Raw genomic sequence first — 7,738 nt, forward strand, 5'->3', positions numbered from 1 at the left:
AGTTTCTATGCCATGTTTGAAAATATACGTCAAGAAGAGAATTCCGCGCAGATGTCTATTTCAAGGTAAGACAAACATGAATTATGTAGAATTGTGTATCGTGACAGTGATATTGTGTTTGACTTGGGTGAATAACAGGTACTGCGTAAGAGAGAGTGTTCTTATATATGATGCAATAGACTCATGATTGATTAGATATCTAGTATTTCATGGAGCGGTGATCTTACAGGTTGATATGAAATACCTGCATTCTATACTATCCATACACGTTCAGTAGCACGTATATAAGTGAAATATTGAGACAGTGCAGATTATAAGAGTACATTGAGCCACTAATAGATGAGTGTGTAGATTAGAAACTATTCGAAGAGTTAGTTAGATATTTTTTTTTTTTATTTCTACTCAGATAAATATGATTTTAACTCAGTATATAAAAATGAAGAATATTACAATGGTTAGTTAGGAGCCAGATATCGTAGGCACGAGGCTGGTATTGCTTTAGCTCGTAAGTCGTTACTTGTTCACACTAGAAAGATATTACCTAACACTCGGAGTTCAAACCTATGAAAGACTTTAACTTATGAATGGAAGGTCGGTGAACACTGCCACAATTTAATACATGCGAAAGTGTATACTTGGGAAACATGTCTCATATGTTGTGAGGATAACTTTAATAATTAACAGAGCAGTATTTACAATATGAAAATTTTATTTGATTCCTTGAATGCTCAATGATCGCAAATATTAAAAAAAATGTAATTCTTTCGGAACATGGCTACGAAGGTTCACATGTGTATTTATTGGAATTTGAACTTATAAATGAGAGAATGTTAGTATTTTTTTTAAGTTCCACTATTTTATCTTAAATGAGCCAGCGCTGACTCTAACTTATTTTCAAATGATGAGATAACACGGAATTAATACTACCCAGATTTCACTATATCTCGAACATTAATTTTTTGTCAATAAATAATCTTTTATATTTTCTTTAGTATGTGACTGAGTTATGATTTCTGTTCTGGTAACGTTTAGAGTTAAGTTAGCTGTTAAGTTTTCTAGATGTAAGCAATCGACAAGTTCTTACAAACGAAATGCGAGATGATTTCTAGATATCGGTCCTCATTCTCGTGGATATTGATACTCCCATCACGAGTACCCCAGCGGCTATTTTCTCTTCCGAAACCACGTTAAATAATTACATATAAAATCTCAGATTTTATGGGCGGAAAAAGGATACCCTGAGAAGAATTAATGAGCTACCGGGATAATCTTGCACTGACCGTTGCAAGAGCGGGTGCATTATTATTATTATTATTATTATTATTATTATTACTATTATTATTATTATTATTATTATTATTATCATTTTAGGAAGGCTCGGCTTGTGCCGGTAACATAATGGGCTGACTCGGCCTAAGCAAGGAGTCACCCTCTTGATTATGAAACTACAGGTACATATATGTACAAATATTTACAACAGAAATAATTACAACATATACATTTATACAATAAATACAAACAACTTCAGACTTCTTATGTCCCCGTTTTGGGAATCTGTTCTTCAGTATTACTGGAACTGCGGCCTGGATCTTCATGCTGTTTGGCGTGAGTCAGAGGAAAAGTCGTTCCTAGGAACTTCCTCACAATGTGGCAAGTGCTCAGGAGGGTGGCTTTCTGTAGTTCTACGTATGTGTGATGATGCAGGTTTAATGCGGCCTGAGAGCTGTGCAAGCATTTTGGAATAACACCGGTACATGATATTACTATTGGAACTGTGGTGACTGATTCTAGTTTCCACAGACGTTGTATTTCTATTGCCAGTTCTGTGTATTTTGATATCTTTGTGGCTATTGTTGTTTGCAGATTGGGGGTATTTGGACAAGCAATTTCTATAAGGGATGCGGATCTTTTTGATTTATCGATTAGAATAATATCTGGCCTATTGTTGCTGAGCGTGACATCGGTTATGACTTCTCGGTCCCATAGTAGTTTGTATGAAGAGTTTTCGAGAATGGGCGGAGGTGTATATTTCCAATATGCAGTTGATGACTGAAGAAATCCACATTTTACAGAAAGTTTCAGGTGAATGATTTTTGCTACCTGATCATGTCGGTGCTTATAATCGGTGTTGGCCAAGTGTGGGCAACCAGAGATGATGTGCTGTATGCTCTCTGTAGTTCTGGAACAGCGGCGGCAGTTGTCTGAGACAACTGTTGGATCCTTCATGATAAATCTACGGTAGTTCCGTGTAGCAATTACTTGATCTTGGATGGCCAGAACAAATCCTTCTGTTTCTGGGAAAAGACCGGAGTAGGTCAGCCAAGCGTGCGACGCAGGTTTGTCAATATGAGGCTGATCAAGTTCATGGGGGTATTTCCCGTGAAGAGGTTTTTGCTTCCACATGGCCATATTCATCTGTTTTGTAGGTGGGGTAGAAACAGGCATTTCTGGCGACAACAGATTGAGAGGTGTATAGTTTATATCAGCTCTGCAAACAGCATGATGAAGACACGATGTATCAGCTCTCGAGTGGAAATATTCTCTTAGACTTGATATCAGATTGCTATGTAAATTGACAATGGATAAGAAGCCCCTACCACCTTCTGATCTCGGGAGTGTAAGACGTTCGGTTGCAGATTTAGGATGGTGCATATGGTACCGGGTGAGTGAAACTGCTGTTATTATTATTATTATTATTATTATTATTATTATTATTATTATTATTATTATTATTATTATTATTATTATTATTATTATCAAAATATTTAGCTGTGGTCACCCCGCACCTTATCACTCCTGCGGTCATCGCAGGCACCTACTATCCGGAACCGTGGATTTTAAGACTCATTAGGATGTTAATTTAGCTACTAGTATGTAGTGGTGAGTTTTGAGACTCATGAGTTTTGAGACGTAACCAGTTGACCAAGCTTATTCTTCATATTGTAACAAGGCCACATTCCCAACGTCTTGCCACCCTTCCTATTTGTCTCTTTAAATGATTATATGCAGGTAAGATGACACTGGTGGGTTTCCCAAACTAAAAGTAGTCTGGGCCAGGGTGATTACAAGATGTTATCAACCACAATAATTACTGCATGAATTGTAAGAGGACAGATGGAGAAATACGCTCTGGGCGACAGTCATTTTCATTACCGTTGGTTCTTATCAAACAAAAATGATCATGAAGCGAAGGCGTACTGTTTAAATAGTTTTCCTTAAGTGAAGAGTAAATTTGGTGTTGTTCAGTACTGTGCTTCAAGGTGTAATAGAAACTGATATGTTCATAAACCAAACCCCATGGCACGACAGCCCTTAAAAGGCCTTGGCCTACCAAGCGACCGCTGCTCAGCCCGAAGGCCTTCAGATTACGAGGTGCCGTGTGGTCAGCACGACGAATCCCCTCGGCCGTTATTCTTGGCTTTCGAGACTGGGGCCGCTATCTCACCGTCAGATACTGTAGCTCCTCGATTCTAATCACGTAGGCAGAATGGAACTCAAACCCGCCCTCAGGTCCAGGTAAATATCCCTGACCTGGTCGGGAATCGAACCCGGGGCCTCGGGGTAAGAGGCAGGCATGCTACCCCTACACCACGGGGCCGACATGTTCATAAGGTCGATTAATTTAACCGGATAAGGTGATAAATATGTGTGTGCATTCTGTAATACACCGAGCGAGTTGCATACGGGAGATAGTGAGTTCGAACCCTATTATCGGCAGCCCAGAAGATAGTTTCCCCTGGTTTCCCATTTTCACATCAGGCTGTTCATTAATTAACGCCACGGCCGATACCATCCCACCCCGTCCCTTTCCTATCCCATCGTCGCAATAAGACGTAAAGTAATTTGTAAAAAAGTTGTTATTGTTTGTGCCATTACTAAATAGGCCTGCCTCTGTGGTGTAGTGGTTAGCGTGGTTAGCTGCCACGCCCGTAGGCCCTGGCTCGATTCCCGGCTCTGCCATGAAATTTGAAAAGCGGTAGGAAGGCTGAAACGGGGTTCACTCGGCCGCGGGAGGTCAATTGGGTAGGGAGGTTGGGTTCGTTTCCGACCTCAGCTATCTTCGAAATGGTTTTCCATGGTGTCCCACCTCTCCTCCAAGCAAATGCCGGGATGGTACCTAAATTAAGGCCACGGCCGCTTATCCTGTGCTAACATTTTCATGTTTACATCTACTATAAATGTGTGTTTATGTCCTGGTATACCGCTACCCATCATTCTGTCGCTTCTTCGAGTCAAATTTAAACAAATTGTTCTCTTATCTTCTTCTTCTCTATCTCTTTACTCTCCAGGGTCGGTTTTTTCCTTGGACTCAGCGAGGAATCCCACCTCTACCGCCTCAAAGGCAGTGTCCTGGAGCTACAGACTGTGGGTCGGGCATACAACTGGGGAAGATGACCAGTACCTCGGCCAGGCGGTCTTACCTGCTATGCTGAATAGGGGCCTTGCGGGTGGGGGGTAGAGATGGGAAGGGATAGACAAGGAAGAGGGAAGGAAGCGGCCGCGGCCTTAAGTTAGGTACCATCCCGGCATTTGCCTGGGGGAGAAGTGGGAAACCACGGAAAACCACTTCCAGGATAGCTGAGGTGGGAATCGAACCCTCCTCTACTTATTTGACCTCCCGAGGCTGAGTGGACACCGTTCCAGCCCTCGTGCCACTTTTGAAATGTCGTGGCCGGGAATCGAACCCGGGCCTCCGGGGGTGGCAACTAATCACACTAACCACTACTTCACAGAGGTGGACCATTCTCTTTTCACCAATTCGATTCAGTATATTTTCATTCGCGATTCGATCTGGGTCAACCCATGTTACCTTCAGTATTCTTCTATAACACCACATTTCAAAAGCTTTTAAGTTAATCACTCTTTCTTCTTTTCTTTCTTTCATAGTTATTGTTCATATTTCACTCCCGTACAATTCCGGGCCCCGCGTTATGTACCTCATAACAATTATTACGTTTACATGGGGATTGAGATCGATTTGAGTACACTTACCGTATTGAATACGATCCCCGCTTACATGTTATTAGGTTATCGTATTGAATCCGCCAGGCAACAATGACGACCAGTTACGAACGATGCAGAATAGTAGAATCGATATCACCTCTTAGAATTTAAAAACGCCAAAGGTAGTTTTTTGCTAGTTGCTTTACGTCTCACCGACACAGATAGGTCTTATGGCGACGATGGGACAGGGAAGGTCTAGGAGTGGGAAGGAAGCGGCCGTGGCCTTAATTAAGGTACAGCCCCAGCATTTGCCTGGTGTGAAAATGGGAAACCACGGAAAACCATCTTCAGGGCTGCCGACAGTGGGGTTCGAACCTACTATCTCCCGAATACTGGATACTGGCCGCACTTAAGCGACTGCATCCAAAGGTAGTAGAAGCCCAGGAGATAACTTTCAGTTTTGAAATTATGTGTCGTATTCCAAATGTAATTGGTGTAATAGATGGAGCGCAGTCCGCCTCTGTGGTGTAGTAGTTAGTGTGATTAGCTGCAACCCCCGGAGGCCCGTGTTCGATTCCCGGCTCTGCCACGAAATTTGAGGTGGTACGAGGGCTGGAACAGGGTCCACTCAGCCTCGGGAGATCAACTGAGTAGAGGTGGGTTCGATTCCCACCTCAGCCATCCTGGAAGTGGTTTCCCACTTCTCCTCCAGACAAATGAAAAGATGGTACTTAACTTAAGGCCACGGCCGCTTCCTTCCCTCTTCCTTGTCTATCCCTTCCAATCTTCCCATCCCTCCACAAGGCCCCTGTCCAGCATAGCAGGTGAGGCCGACTGGGCGAGGTACTGGTCTTCCTCCCAATGTCTCACGCTCCAGGACACTGCCCTTGAGGCGGTAGAGGTGGGATCCCTCGCTGGGTAAGCAGATTAAGAAAGAAAGAAATATATTTGCTTGCTTATTATATTTGTTATTTCGACAGAACTTTGATGATGATGATTTCGTCAGAACAAACATGGAGTGTGTGCGCCGTCGTTTCTAATACGATCTCAGTAAGATCCGCATTTACATGCAACTCAATTCGAACCGAGACCCCGTTTACATGGCGTTTTCAGTACGGGAAGTATAGCCTATAGCCTACTCAGTTCGATCTGAATCCTGCACGTAAACGTAATAATTGTAGGAAGCGAAATATATGGTGGTACGCTATTATTATTATTATTATTATTATTATTATTATCATCATCATCTGTTTACCCACCAGGTTCGGTTTTTCCCTCGGACTTAGCGAGGGATCCCACCTCTACCGCCTCAAGGGCAGTGTCCTGGAGCTTCAGACTCTTGGTCGGGGGATACAACTGGGGAGTATGACCAATACCTCGCCCAGGCGGCCTCACCTGCTATGCTGAACAGGGGCCTTGTGGAGGGATGGGAAGATTGGAAGGGATAGGCAAGGAAGAGGGAAGGAAGCGGCCGTGGCCTTAAGTTAGGTACCATCCCGGCATTCGCCTGGAGGAGAAGTGGGAAACCACGGAAAACCACTTCGAGGATGGCTGAGGTGGGAATCGAACCCACATCTACTCAGTTGACCTCCCGAGGCTGAGTGGACCCCGTTCCAGCCCTCGTACCACTTTTCAAATTTCGTGGGAATTTCGGGAATCGAACCCGGACCTCCGGGGGTGGCAGCTAATCACGCTAACCACTACACCATTATTATTATTATTATTATTATTATTATTATTATTATTATTATTATTATTACATCTTTTTAAACTGAGGCACTGGTAACCATGACATGAAAATAACGTTTCCAGTCATCACTACCAAACAAAGCAACCCGCGGAAAGGCTGGCCTTCACCCACTCAAGGTCATTCAAAATGACGCGTAAGGTTCTTCTGCGCCTGTTCTTCTCACAATACTGAGTGCCTCCTTAGCTCAGTGGTAGAGCACTGGTCTCGTAAACCAGGGGTCGTGAGTTCAAACCTCACAGGAGGCAGAAGTTTTTAAAATGTTCAGACCAAATATTAAAATAAAGCAAGTAAGCTCAACAAGAAGTTCAAGAAAATCTCACTACTGACCGCTATGAGATTTTTTTGACAATTTCGGTAAAATAAGAGCTCAAGCGTGGATAAGGAATGCACAATGAAAATTAATGAATGCAAAATAGAAGTAATTTAGTGCAGGCGAACGTAGTCAGATGATACAGAAGCGATTAGATTAGCATATGAAGCCTTAGTCCGCCTCTGTGGCGGGTGTAGTGTTTAGGGTTCGATTCCCGGCTCTGCCACGAAATTTGAAAAGTGGTACGAGGGCTGGAATGGGGTCCACTCAGCCTCGGGAGATCAACTGAGTAGAGGGGGGTTCGATTTCCACCTCAGCCATCCTCAAAGTGAATTTCCTTGGTACCTAACTTAAAGCCACGGCCGCTTCCTTCCCTCTTTCTTGTCTATCATTTCCGATCTTCCTATTTCCTCACAAGGCCACAGTTCAGCATAGTAGGTAAGGGAGCCAGAACGATGTACTTGTCTTGCTTCCCAGTTGTATCCCCGGTCCAAAGTCTCACGCTCCAGGGCACTGCCCTTGAGGCGGTAGAGGTGGGATCCCTTGCTGAGTTTAAGAGAAAAACCAACCCTGGATGGCAAACGGATTAAGAAAGAAAGAAAGATAATAATAATCTTCTTCTTTTTCTCCTACTTCTTCTACTTCATCTGTTTATCATCCAGGGTTGGTTTTTCCCTCGGACTCAGCGAGGGATCCCACCTCTATCGCCTCAAGGGCAGTGTCCTGGATCGTAA

The 7,738-nt window shown here is 43.4% G+C and overlaps 1 non-coding gene across 1 annotated transcript; it reads left to right on the forward strand.

Annotated features, from left to right (window-relative positions):
- The first annotated feature begins 6,867 nt into the window (after positions 1 to 6,867).
- TRNAT-CGU (transfer RNA threonine (anticodon CGU)) lies at positions 6,868 to 6,939 on the forward strand. Its single transcript has one exon. It is a non-coding gene; the product is annotated as a tRNA-Thr (tRNA).
- The last annotated feature ends 799 nt before the right edge of the window (positions 6,940 to 7,738 follow it).

Source organism: Anabrus simplex, chromosome 11, assembly GCF_040414725.1.
Source record: "Anabrus simplex isolate iqAnaSimp1 chromosome 11, ASM4041472v1, whole genome shotgun sequence".
In the NCBI taxonomy this organism is placed as follows: domain Eukaryota; kingdom Metazoa; phylum Arthropoda; class Insecta; order Orthoptera; family Tettigoniidae; genus Anabrus; species Anabrus simplex.